The sequence below is a fragment of the Spea bombifrons genome, chromosome 1, assembly GCF_027358695.1.
Source record: "Spea bombifrons isolate aSpeBom1 chromosome 1, aSpeBom1.2.pri, whole genome shotgun sequence".
Taxonomy (NCBI): Eukaryota; Metazoa; Chordata; class Amphibia; order Anura; family Pelobatidae; genus Spea; species Spea bombifrons.
In genome coordinates, this window is record NC_071087.1 from 153,569,397 (window position 1) to 153,582,637 (window position 13,241).

Sequence of the window (13,241 nt, forward strand, 5' to 3'; positions counted from 1 at the left end):
GCCGGCTGCCCACTGTCCTGCCAGTCCTGAAGGATTCCCTGTAGCAGATACTCAATTCTTTTAGACAACAAAATACTAAGTTCCTTTCCAGCTGCAGCTAGGTTCACTCTGGAACATGATGTCACTGGCTGTCTCAAATACCATGACCAGAAACAACCAATCAGCTCATTAGCTGTCAAAACTGGCTGACAATCTCCTTTGGTAATTTCAGATCACATGACTAGAACCTACCAATCAGTCCAATGACAATCTATCCTGTCTGATCTCATCCTAGAGCATGATGCAATTTGCTATCACGGATCACATGACCAAGTTTCAAAGGCAGGTTTCAAAGAGCTAGCGTGTTGTACTCTGGTTTACTCTTCCTCTGGCACCGGGTGCAGCAACAGGCAGCGAAGTCCCAATGGTAGCAGAGTACACCGAGGACCAACCTCTGGGGGAAAAGGTCTGTTGGTGGTCTGCATATACTTTAATGTGATTTGGACCCACCTACAAATAAACTGTTCATTGATGATGACATAATTAAAATTACTTCATCATGAGAGAAATGTAATATTACCCACCCTTTGTAAATAAATGTTCCAGATGATTTTTTTAAAGAGAGGGGTTAATCCATAGATGGGAGGGAAACAGACAACAGTTGTGGTGCAGATGTGCTGCATTTGCAATAGACACTTTTGTACATAATCCCTGTTTATAAAAGGATCAGATAATGTTTTATCTATTAACAAAAAAAACGTAACAGTTCTGTTGCCCATGTAAGCCAACATTGGCCTCTGTAGCAAGTGGACTTATTGTCAAACAGTAAATGGTTTAAGAGGAAGACATAGCTGCCGACACAAACAGATATCAGTTGTATGGATATTTCACAGATTCGTACGTATATTAATAGTGAAGCATAAGCTGTGTAGCAGAAAAGAGCTGATTGGCCCATCTAGCCGGCCCATATATTTACTTCTACTATTTACTTATTAATTAATTAGGATAGCTTTATGCACATTCCAAACGTTCTTGAATTCCTTTAGTGTCCGGATAAAGGAGATTAAATGTTTCTGCAACTAAAGGATAAAAATTCCAAATTCTGTCAATTTAATCAGATCATTCCACCGGTCCGTGAGACTTTGTGAATTGTGTAGCAGGACAGACTGTAAATGAATCTAGCCCTGGTTATTCAACCTTTTTAAACTGCCTGAAGGTGGATTGGGGAGGGTCCATCCTCATGGGACTGGACACATTCATAAAAAGATATGGATACGAACCCCCGGAAGGTCATTCGAGGGACACAAACAATGCCGGTGCCCTGGCACCACTGATGTTATGGCAATTCTCATGGATCAGAATGAACAGGAGTATTACCACTCCCTCTACTCACCTCAGTTCTTTGTATAGAAGACGTATCTGTCTCATATCCCGTTGAAAGTGCAATCTGCTCTCCAAAACGCAGGTGATCTGATTTCATATTGAAAATGCTGCTTAGGAGACACTAAAAGCCCTTCCAAGAAAAAGGTGTTTGAATCGGCCTCTATTCCACCTTTTCCCAAATTAAAATTTAAGTTGGTCGCATTTTGTTTTGCTTCATAATAATCAAGCCTGGGGACCTATAAGATTTGTACAGAGGCCACATTATTACAACAATAATATAATTACCAGTCACAGCAGTTTTTTACAAATATTTCTGAAAATATGTTTTTTTACCTTCTTACTTTTATTCTTTCCCACTCATATTAAATCCACTTTATCTTATTCCTTGTTCTCTAGCCCCATTGGGATTATTTTTTCCCCTCAATACAGCCCACATCACTTTTATTTCATACCACCCAAGACAGTCTTCATTCCTGGGGACTGGCCTGCTTGGATGCCCCACTATCCTGTTTTTGCACTTAGTTGGTCTCCTGACCACCCCACAGTGCTCAAGCAGCAGAGATCTCATCCACAGATCCCACAAAGCTTACTTAAAGGGGGTAAATGTAACCATACCTACCTTTAACCATACCCCAGCCACCTCTAACCATGCCCCCAGCCCACTCTAGCAATCCCCTCGATGTTCCTCGAACTATCCTCAGCGAAGGTGTCACCCACTTTTTGGCAGCTGAAATGTGAGGTATAACCTTGTTTGCCCTTTTTCCTATAACCCCATTAAGATGTTTTTGCCTCCCTTAAATTGGAAAGGGTTAATCCTTGGCCTTAGTGCTATAAACAGGATAATGTTTGAGATAAAGGTACATAATATACAGAACTATATGGTTAGGATTAACACTGTGCACTTATTAAAATTAAAAAACATCTATAAAAAAATATTCAAAAACTAAAAAAAAAGAAAAAAATGAAGTAGTTTAAAAAAAGGCAAAAAATCTCCGAAATTACCCGTCCCTTACAAAAAATACCTTCTCTTACTACACATATTTTAAAAATGCACAGCTTTGGATAAGATCGGTAGGTTAATAGATGGACGCAGTATGTAAAAATGGCAGTAGTGGAATACCCTGGGTTGTCTACTTTCCAATATTTGTGTGGATAGCCTAATATAGGTAAAAATTTGTTTTTTAGCAAATTTTGCTCCACTAGACTTCCTTTATCTACAGACCTGGAGGCTGCCATTGTTGTCAGTCATGTGATATGTTGGGTGATTCTTCCTGCTTATATGCCACACGGAGACGATTCTTTATGGCAGTGCTAATGAAGTTTGTTCTTCCATAGACTTTCATGAGCCAGCGTGTCCCGCTGGGTGATTAAGAGTGAGCCATTCTATTGGTCATCAAAGGCAGTATGATAACGAGTGTTTGTTTAGTAGATTGGGATAAGATAGCAGAGCTATGACACATAACAACTGGCTAATATGCAGCTGCCTGGAAAAATGTTATTATGCAAAAGCTAAAACTAATTTAAGAAAACAGCACAATGTTTTGGAAAACTTATTTTTCACTAGACTTGTGCATCGGTATTCAGGAGTACATGAAAATGAACACGAATGTTGCGTTTTCATAAAATAATATGGCGGCGTATAAACAAAGTATCTCCTACCTAATCTCCCTGGTCCCTTCCCCCCCATACAAGTCACTGCCTCTAGCCTACCTTAAGTCTTCGTAGCATTGCAGGGGTTAACAGGAACGGGAATCCGCCAGGAGTTAAAGGTCCGTAAGAGTGACTCTACTGATCGGCGGCAGGGAGCTCCTCTGGCATCAACCAATGAAGAGCAGCTGCCCTGCATTGGTTGATGTTAGAGGAGGCCCCTGCCAAAGCCAATGGTCCCGCAGGCCAAGTTTCGGTGTCAGAAGTTAAAGGTCCGTAAGAGCGACTCTATTGGTCATGTGTATTGGTTTGTGTGTGAGCATGAATATGTCATTGTGTGTGGGTGTGAGCATGGATGTGTAGGTGTTTGGGAGCATGGATGTGTAAATGGGGTGAGATGGACTGTGTGTTGGAAGGGGGCAAGGGGTACAGAAGGCACAGACAAGTTGTTTCAGGGAAATGATGACAAAGACCAGCTGTTGAAGTTGGGGGGCTCCGGGGCAATTTTCGTACCAGGGCCCTGCGGTTTCTAGTTACGCTGCTGCCACTGTGTCTGCGGTACTGTAGGCTTTATTATCTAGTATAATATATTATAATTATTATAATAATTAGGTTAATATCTAGGAAAAAATATTTCTATTTACACTTTTGTTTAGTATGGGTTACAATGCTTATTATTTAATACTGACCTTACAAGTAAAATATGTGATATTAAATGTGATACAAGTTTATTTGTGAAGTCTTGTGTCTTTTATATTTTCTGTACCCATATACAAATAAAACACTTTATATTATACCTAGAGATAAAGGCATGTAGCAATAATTGATAACAACAATAATTGTCGAACGGTAATTAATTCCATGTGAATGCATGTAAGGGCAAAACTCTTCTCCTATCTAAGCAAGGCATTAGGCTCACACCAGGCTTACCGGCCTGATGTTAATTGTTAGTGGATCAGCGTAGTATCCCTTTTTTAATATTTATTAAATGTAAAAGTTAGGCGTACGGTTATCTGTGCTTTATGGCCACTAGATGGCAACATTTCTCCATAAAAGGGTTTGGACAGCTCTATGAAACTTAGTGTTAAGAGTTTTGCTTAAAGGGACAGTACAAACAATTTTTAATTTTTATTTTTTTGGGTGCTGTACATGTATGTTGTAAATAGGGTGCCAAGCAATGTGTGTTAGTATTATTTTTGTCGGCGAAATAAATACACAATATGTGTCATCTCCATGAGTTTCAGGAAGTCTTCAAAATACTATCCTACGCAAACTCTCTTCTGACTTAATGGGAACCTTGTGTGATGTCAGAAGCTTCCCTTGGGATGTCCATGCAATAATAGACAAATGAACAGTGGCCGAAAATTACTGATGCTTGCAATCTAAAACATACTACATGAAGAAACATTTAAATACATAAAGGGATTCAACAAAGTACAGGAGTGAAGTTTATTTAAAAGGAGGAGAAATTATAGTTAAATGACATAAAACAATCTTGAATCTAAGATGAAACCAACCACAGTTCTTTGTTGCCATCAAATTCTATTCACATGAAGCATTGAGTGGAAATTTCCACTACACTTGAAGATCTTCCAGTTAACTGAAAACAATCACTCCGAGGGATTCTTGGTGTTTACATTGTGCATTCTTTCGAAGTGATAAGAGTCTGTAATGTGTTATTCTGCCCTTCTTGCTAAAGGTATCTCCGATTATTATCTTATCATGTCTCAAAAACACCTCCTGCGAGGAATTAAAATCAAACTCCTTGGGGTCTTAGGAAACCCTGGGGTTCAGATAATGGTGCACACAATCTGAGCTTGTAGGGTACACGTCAGTAAACTAACTACCTATAGACGACAAACTGATTCCGCTGCAACAATGCATACGGACTATGCTTTCATTTTTAATTCCTAGGACAATCCTTTACTGCACTTTTTTTCTAAAATCAGAGGAATAGGCCACTTTCCACCCTATGAAAACGTTTGCAGTAAAGCTGTTTTTGCGCATAACATGCTTTCATCACTCCGCTCACAATGTTAATCATTGATTTATATAGCACCGTCATATTCTGCAGCGCTGTATAATGGTTAGCAGTGGTTGTGCATCGTGTAACACTTTGCACTTACATATTTGACTTTATGGCCAGCTCCATCAAGTGGCTTCATTACTGACTGCAATGAATAATACATTTAACGATTTAAGATGGCGCATTGAAGAAATATAAGCAAAGGAAAACATTTAGATTTGAAAAACGCTATGTTGTGTATTTAATATACTCGTTAATAGATTTGAGTTGTTATAGTTTAAAATAAGAGATAGATTTGGACTTCAGGAGCTATGATATTGTTTGACTCCAATTTCGGGGAGATAATAAAAGATTTAATTAGAAGAGAAGAATGTTTGATTCTTAAAGGCACCAAAGTATTAATTTTTTTCTTTTCGGTTTTTTTTTTTTTATCCCTTCTCCATGGGCTATTTTATCTATCCTTTCTTAGCAGAACACGGGGCAAATGAACCGTGTTCTGGGCATTTTCATACGGAGACTTGGGTCTGGTATTTTCCTGTCAGTTTTTTATAACTTTTATTTATATGCTGATGATCTGTTGGACTTTTTGTATGTTTATTGTTATGAGATGAGATTGTTGGAGCATAAACTCTTTCATGAATGGTTAAATATCAAGAGATCCATAGTGTTTGACTATATTAAAAAAGAACAGCCACAAACATGTTTCTAGCAAGAAACACACGGGACGGAATTGGATAATCTTATTTTCTGTGCATCACTTGAAAGGGGAAAAATGAGAGCTAGCTATTCTAATAAGTAAAGACATTAAATTATACTAATCTGTGAATTTCAAATAGATATCTTTGCTCTGGTTAATATCTATGCCCCAAAGGGTTCTTCTAATCATTTTTTTATAAGATTGATAAAATGACTGGGGGAAAAACTTGTTGGTTGAATATATTTTAGGGCAGCACTGATTAAAAGTTATTTTTTGTTTTAAAATGACATTCCAATCATGCATTTCTTAGTTTAGGATTGATAAAATACAACAAAGGTAGCAGGTGACGATAACCGGATAGTAAATCCCCAATAAGATAAAATGTCTCTAAAGGAAGGTGTTAAAAAAATAAACATATTAAGATACAGGAAGCTCAATTTGAACAAATCCTTAAAAAAACTGGCGCATTGAGAGAGACTAAACCTGTTTCTTAAAATCATTCTCAAGAATTGATTTGTTTCTGGGAAATATTTCTATAATTAACAAAGTTCTAATCCAGGAAATCACATGGTCCAATCATAATGCAATAATAATGGATTTTTTTTTTTTGGATAATAAGAAAATCGCAAACATCCAACTGGGATATGAATGATAGAATATTGTTCAAAAAAGAAAACAGAGACCTTTTGTCAGGTGTCACTGACTTATTTTTTTCAGGAGAATGAGAGCAGAGAAGGGATTTATGATGTTATAATAGCACCTCATACAGTACCCTCTCCCAAAACATTAGCCCCAGGAATAGATGAGGAATGGTTTAATATAACCAATGGTGCGAGACAAGGGTGTCCTCTATCACCAATGCTGTATATCTCATCGATCAAACCATTAGAAGCTAATATTAGGGATAATCAGCATATTTACGCTTTTAGGACAAGTATGGGAGAATTAAAAACTTAATATTAAGAATTACAATTACTGCTAACCCTAACAGAATAGTGAAAACTATTTTTTTACCCCAGATAAACTATACAATTATTTTTGAAGGACTGGGCTTAAGTTGATATTTCTTGGTTAGGTCCATTGGGTCTCATATTTTACTCAAATGGATTTACATTTTTCCCATTAAAGTACCTACAGTATGGCTTAAAATGACACAACAGGCTGTCTCAAAATTTATTTGGTCTGGAAAAACCCTGGATCAGCTCAAAGATTCTGTCAAAAAAGTCCAACCAAGGGGGTCACTTAAAAAGAGTACAGGGCTGGTACCAGATAGAGTCAGAAATCCTGGGCTGTAGGAATCTCTCTGCGTTATTGTGGTTGGCTAACAAGCCTAATGATAAATTATAAATGAGAAAAATATAATGAAATCTCAAGTTATGGATCACATCTTAGAAGCCTGGAGTAATTAAAAAAAATAAATTAAAAAAACATTAAAAATAAGGTTTTTAGTTTTCTGCCATTGCAGGTAATTTTGATGAACATTGTGAATCTAAATATTAAAGTACGGAGGTAATTTGGCATGAAATATTTGCTAATCAATGGGAATATTAAGACCTTTTAGGCTCCCTAATAGTGAAATTTTGAATGACTTGATAATTAAGTATTTCTTTGCTAGTTATCGGATTGCACAAAATGCATAGATTCTCTTCCTACTCTGTTCTCTGTAAGTGTGGTAGCTCAGTGCCTCTCTATGTCTAAACGGGAGAATCCAATTAAGGCTCATATGGTCAAAATAATTAAATAGAAGCATTCCAGTGCAAGAATGGCTCAAAGCCGTAAGAGGTGTCATTAGAAAGGTTCATTGCCTGATGGAAATCTTCTATAGAGTCTTAAACAGATATTTACAGGTATTTAGTACCCATGAGGTTAGCTCTATGTATAGCTCTATGGACGAGAACTATTGTTCAATGTGCAGAGATTTTCTGCATATTTAATGAAGTTGTCGGCATCATAAGATCTAATGGATTTAGTCTTGCCAAAAATCACATGTGGGACAAACTGATTAGTACACTAGAAGCGGTAACTTCCTAATGGCTTGTATCACCGAGGCCCAGCAGGAACGTGGCTAAAGGTGCTTCTGCTGAATCTCAATTTGTATTTATGTCATTAGGTAACAAATTTAAGAGGACATTTGTTCCTTGATTTTTTTATTATTATTTTTTGTTTCTCTATTGTTTTTTTGTATAAAAATAAAGAATATATATATTAATTAATAATACATTTTACTGTATGTATCTACCAATATGTATCTCTATAATAAGACAGACTTGGGTAACTAACTAGTGAGTAACGCAGTATGCCATTGCATTGATTGAGAAAACAGGAGAAAAGTATAGTTAAAATAAAAACGGAAGACCTCAGCCTTTTGGTTGCGGGTGGACAGTCCCAGTATATCTATGCTTTACCACAAAGAGAGTGAGAAGAAATAAATTACGACCCTGTCCACTATATATTAGTTACCTAGTCTATTATATTATAATACTCCATCAGGAAAACAAACCCATAACAGACAGACAATAAGGTAGGGAGACATTAAGAGACAATAAGGGCATGAAAGAGACTGCTTGAGTGAGAGAGTAAGAAAATACTCTTAGCTTTTTGGTAATATTTTTTTTATATAAATGTTCTTTAAATTAACATCAAACTTTAGAAGCGAGGCCTATAATCGGGCACAGACTATATCCGGGACAATGCAGTAATATAAAAGCGTCCCTCAACAATCAAAAAAAGTAGTACTTTTATTATTATTATTATTATCTTTTATTTATATAGCGCCAACAGTTTACGCAGCGCTTAATACAATACATAAATTCAAGGGGTCTGACAAGACGGGAATTGACAGACTGAGACAAACCGATACATTAGGTGGAGAGACTTACAATCTTGAGGGAATGGGGTGACAAACATAAGGCACAGAGAAAGGGTGAGAGGTAGTGTGGTGGTTGTATCAATGATAAAGAAGTTCTAGCAGCTAAGATGGTGCGGCTTCTCTGAAGAAGTGGGTTTTGAGATGTTTCTTGAATGTCGGGAGGGAGGTGAATGCTGAAGGTTCATTGGGAGTAGATTCCAGAGATTTTGTGTTATTCCGTATATTGTTTGGCAATAAAAAACAGGATAGCAAATCCTCTTGGTCGGCAAAAAATAAAACATGATACATACACACAATGTTACTAGGTGTACAGGCCTATGTGTAAGCGTATATGTCACGGACTGTATAAGGCAGGTATATACTTGCGAACTGTGTTTATTTGATTTTCTGCTGAATAATTAATGTTATGTTTTATTAATTATTGGAAATCTTGCACAGTCTAATTACAAGCGTTACTTGTTTTTAACAAAGTACTTTTTCTAAGCGTCAAACATATTCAGTTTTAATGAATATCTGCTTTGATGTAATGGTTGCCCAATTGAGTTTCTTCATATCCAGGGAGGATACTTTTATTGTCAGACTGTATCATTATTATTAAAAGGTTACGCTCATCACTCTACAAGCTAAACAACTCAGGATGGTGTTGTTATCAATGGCACGGGAGATTTTCAGAATAATATCCTAATGTTGCTCATTTCCCAGGAGAAAGTCTTGGCCATTTCTAAGTCAAATTTCACATTTTTCCTTTAAGCCATTTTACTTTTACAAACAGCTCTTGTAAATGGTCACCAAGAAGGGGTTAAGTTACCATGGAAATGAATATTTCTCAAAATCACTGATAAACAGTTAAACAGATGACGTGACACGGGTCAGACCGGTAAAATGTAAGGTTCTGTTGACTTAACAAGAGCTTCACAAATATGATTCTCAAATATAGTCTTGCGGTTCCTAGGTTGTTTTTTTTAGGTCAAAAAGAACCAAATATAGAGAGTTTTAGGGAGACTTGCCTGAACCACGCTCCTCAACTTAAATCCCAAGAAACCTGATAGGTTCTAAAGAAATCGAGAGCTAGAAGAATACAGAATTCATTCTTTTTTTTTCTACTTTCCAAACATGTCTTATATCCTTTACGACCTTTCGCATCCATTAAGAAATATTTGATAACTTCTTTGTAGCTGACCAGAAAACAGTTAATATGCATTAAAAAAAACACCATGGAAAACTAATTTTAAATCATTGCTTCAATAATGAGTGGATATGGATATAGGTTAAATAAAGTATAATGTGTATAACTGGTCTTCTCTTTCCTAATCTACATTCGCCTTGTGAGAAGATGTCACCGTCTTGCAGGGTTTAACATTTTATGTAAGTATACAATTCTAACAGAAACAGATGTTTTGCACAAAGCATTCGGTAGAAAAATAATCACACAGAGCTTACTTGTATTTTATATATATATATATATATATACGTTAATGGAATAATTGTATAGCACGGGGGACGTCAATTATAGATTTGGAACAGAATGTCACTGGTGCGATTGTGTAGTTAGAACGCTCCTCGCTTTAAAGTGGAACATTGATTTTTTTTTCAGGTGACGTACCATAAAATCTCCGTTACCATACACAGTCACGTATATAACGCATGCTTAGTTTATAACTAAACTGTAGGAAAACTCGACATACAGGTCATGCTATCGTACATGAAGTGTTACAGTAATCAAACAAGGTACATAACCTAGTCCAGGAGTAGTGAACCTTGCGCAGAACTGATCCCTGAACACCAATGTGAACCCGACTGCCTCTTTAGCGCAGCAGCTACACGGCGTTGTCATTGAATGGCATTTAAACTGTTTATGTTATCACGGAGGCATGCTGTATATCGGCATAATCCCATTATATAACCAGAGATATTATGTAATGAGCGGTCACAAGGTCACGGATCTTTGCGAAAACCTCCCTTGGCATCTTCGTTGGCACGTGTTGCTGCCACAGTAAAAACAGGTATTTTCCACCCTCGCCCGGATAATTTACATAAAACAACAGGAAATGCCTCATTCTTTCAGTCTATCATAATTCCAACTCTCAATGTCAACGGTTTGATGCAAGAATGTGTAGGGTAACTGCTGCCATTTAATTGTAATACTATACTGAGTATAAAAAGCAGATTTTCCATTAAAAAAAACACATTATTTTTTCTTAGTTAGTACTAATACATACAACCGTGACGACTCTCTCTGGCTTGTCATATGAAAAAGGCTGGGTCTTTGTAGAAAGAGCTATAGACAACAGAGTCTTCTTCTCTCTATTCAACTTTAATGCAAACTAAGCCCACCACAGCAGACTTGAATCCCGACGCTTACATCATCGAGCAAATGATGGCTACAGTTCAATGAACCATGATTTTTCTCTTTGTATGATAATCTTCCTTACTCTATAAACTCTCGCCATGAAACAGTTGTATGTAGAGACAATCCATGAGGGTGCTCTACTTCACTAATCTACAATGTAAACAGAGGGTTCTAATTTACAATATTATATTATATTATTATAATATAATATATTATTATACTTTGAGGGTCGGAAGAAGTGTTTCTTTATGAACTCTTATTTTCTCTTTTTTCTCTATGAACATGCCAACTAAAATTATACGAACCTCGTAGTCGCGCCCGCTGGCCACTCAATACTTTAGGCAGTAGCCTAGTTAGTTAGTCTAACTTGTAGGGCACACTCCATAGGCCACTCAACAAATACGTCACATCACTCGCAATGATGTTGTTATGCAGGCCAAGATGCCACCAAACTTTATGCTCAACTGGCAGGTGGGCAGCTAAGCTTTTAAAGGTGCAAACGGACCTACTGGCGAATTATACTTGATCCACAGGTATTACCGTAGACCTTTTGAACCCAAAAGCAATAATAATGAACCCTTTCAGTTGTAAACAATATTAGATTAGACACGGCCCCCTGGCAAAAAAAAAAAATATTTTCATTGTTTGCCCTGGAATTCCTTACATAGTACAGAATAATTTTCCTCGACTTCTGGTTGCAACCAACTGTGACCTGTTTTTACTCCAATGAGCAACGTCAATACCAGCCTGTGTCACTGAATAGACTCTTTATGTTCTACGAGAAAATATTCAACCCAAAAAATCTGATGTTTATCTCTAATCCTTCTATGTGAAATATTTTTAAGATCTACATTTTATTGTCTCTTGTTTTGCATTTTGCATCATTCTTAGGAAAACCCTAAAGAGAATGCTTGTATATATTGTGCAAGTGCTTATATCACAATAATAAATAGCCAAAAACAGCTTATTTTAAAATGAGAACGTTAAAAGGACATTAATAGTTCAGTATTAATTTTCAACAGATATTATGTGAACTACATGTGTCCTCGTCTAATGTAATTCAAATAAAAAAGAGGTAAAGCAAATGTAAATAATACCAAATATTAAAAATTACCAGAAACACACCTCTACATTAAATGGTAATTAAGAACAGAAAAGCCAGACTAATAGTTATTATTATTAATTTACTGTTTTGTTCAACTTAATTCCACCACTAAACTATATCAAGGAAAAACCCAAAGGGACCTTTAAGGACTCCAAAGCTTATGTGCCGATAAACGCTATAACAATAAATGATGTGCAAACCTGTGACGACATACAATAATACAACTCAAGAAAGCGCATGATCGTTATTAATTTCAGAATGTTATTAATTTATAATGAATAGATTATAATTATGCGCTGGGTCCAATTATTTCTGTTCCCTTGTTAATGAAAGTAGTGGATAGTAGGAAAATTACAGAAGGTGTGGAGATGTTTGGAGATAAAACACACCTCTCTTCTTTTCACAGGTGTTTATCTCCAAGCAAGCCTCCGGCTCAGACAAGTAAGACTTGTTTTACTCCTGAGTCTGACCAGCTTAGTCTACTCCATCGACAAGACTGTTAGGTGTGTGTGCCACATAGGACCTTTACCTTCTTGAAATCAGGTGGCCAACAATGCTTGAATCGAGGCACCAGAACTGGTTCCCTGTTATTGTATCGATGGTATGGCCACAGCATAAAGTAATATGGAGCAGTGGAGACTTATTTAAACCCAAACCAGAACGGCCACTTTATCCAGATACCTCAACTTACAGTTTATATACACAGTAAAGCTTCAACAAATTCAACAAATGACACATTCAACAAATAATCCTGACAAAATATCAGGAAATGCAATATTTCAATAAATTCTATGCAAACTGTTAACGGAAAGCGTGTGACAAATCAGTGTTCTCCCCCTTGGAGTACTTATAATAAGACTAAAAGGGCTAAATGGTACTTCACTACCTCCTTGACTATTAAATGTTAGTCTGAGGGAAGAGAGGTAGTCAGATAGACTAAGAAAAGGTAGATTGTAAGGTTGTTTGGTTTCAAAAATGAGTTTACAACGGCTCTAATTGTATCTGTGTGAAAACGTTCAGGGTCACACTTATTAAGTAATGTCTGGAGTTTTCGGGTAGTTTGGAAGCATTGATAATGCACTGTAAGGATATACGGTACTTCAATTCATTAACACTGGTTTACATATATATCTATTTATCTATCTATCTAGCCATCCATCTATTATCTGTCTATCTTTTATATAT